Source organism: Limulus polyphemus, unplaced genomic scaffold, assembly GCF_000517525.1.
Source record: "Limulus polyphemus unplaced genomic scaffold, Limulus_polyphemus-2.1.2 Scaffold9865, whole genome shotgun sequence".
NCBI lineage: Eukaryota > Metazoa > Arthropoda > Merostomata > Xiphosura > Limulidae > Limulus > Limulus polyphemus.
Window position 1 is genome coordinate 1 of NW_013675475.1, and position 1,302 is coordinate 1,302.

A 1,302-nucleotide genomic window follows, 5' to 3' on the forward strand; every position below is an offset into this window, starting at 1 on the left:
CCTGTCACCGGACTGGATAGCAGCATGTTGCAGGTTAACCCCCAGGTAACAGCTAGTACCTGTCACCGGACTGGATAGCAGCATGTTACAGGTTAACCCCCAGGTAACAGCTAGTACCTATCATACAGCTGAACAGACTGGAACAAGTGGGGTAAATTGTCTTGTTCAAAAACACAACAGCGTGACGTGGGCCATCCTCGATCTCGAAACCATTCGACTAAGAGATTAAAGCCGAACCTACTAAGCCACGCTGCCTCTACTCGTAGTAGGTTTTACAATTAAAACCTACCTTGACAGGTAGGTTTTATAACTGACTAGACAAATATAGTTAAAACCGCATAGACGACGAAAACAACAAAATTAAAAAATAGGTTGAACAATCGCCAAGTTTAAAATTTTTATTTAAAGAAGGATGACGTTTCGAGCTAGTGCTCTTCATCAGATCGTACAATTTGATGGAGAGCAGCGCTAGCTCGAAACGTCACCCTTCTGTTAATTAAACAAATAAAAGAAAAAACTTGGCAATTGTTCAACCTATTATTTAATTTAGAACTAACTAGAACAGGTACGTGCGAAATATATGTCCGTCTGTATTTGTATAGGCAATAAATACCTGAAAGCTTGCGCGTATCTGGGTGAAAGTTTGTGTCATTATCACCTGATAAGAGAACCCTCGCACCCAGTCAATCTTTCCTGGTATATATGTTAAACAAACCTTACCGTTCAACTGTTGTTAGCTGACTAACACGAGTCGAACAATTACATGGTTTCTAGTGGGGAAGAATAACGTAATAGTTGTAAAAAAAAGTTTGTTTTCGAAATTTTTATGTGTAATAATTAGTGATTTTTTCGTTTGGTGAAAGGTATTTTCACATAAGGCGGTTAATAAGCAACGCAAAAGAACTTAATGTTTATAAGCTAACGTTTATTAACAATAAGAAAAGTAATTGATTCAATGATATTTGATATAAAAAGGTGGGACAAGTTTGGAGGCGAATTGACGTGCTATAGTGTTAAATCGAATGATCAGTACTGGACAGACGAAGAATTTCTGGACAACGTTTTGTTTAAACATGTTTAGTGAAGGATCAGGTGATCAGTCCCGTATTGGGCTGGATTACGTTTTGTTTAAACATGTTTACTTAAGGATCAGGTGGTCAGTCCCGTATTGGGATGGTTTACGTTTCGTTTAAACATGTTTACTGAAGGATCAGGTGGTTGGTGCCCGTATTGGGCTAGTCTACGTTTTGGTTAAATATGTTTACTGAAGGATCAGGTGGCCAGTGCTGTATAGGGTTAGTC

The 1,302-nt window shown here is 38.6% G+C and overlaps 1 protein-coding gene across 4 annotated transcripts in view; it reads left to right on the forward strand.

Annotated features, from left to right (window-relative positions):
* Positions 1-687: 687 nt before the first annotated feature.
* Positions 688-1,302, forward strand: part of LOC111083500 (phospholipid phosphatase-related protein type 1-like) — an 8,115-nt gene continuing 7,500 nt past the window's right edge. Inside the window, exon 1 of one of the 4 annotated variants that reach the window (XM_022380073.1) lies at positions 688-807. The gene's annotated coding sequence lies outside the window, so the exon portion shown is untranslated. Of the gene's footprint in view, positions 864-903; positions 1,093-1,302 lie in introns of those variants that run through there. The other 3 variants (XM_022380075.1, XM_022380072.1, XM_022380076.1) reach the window with 3 other exon arrangements.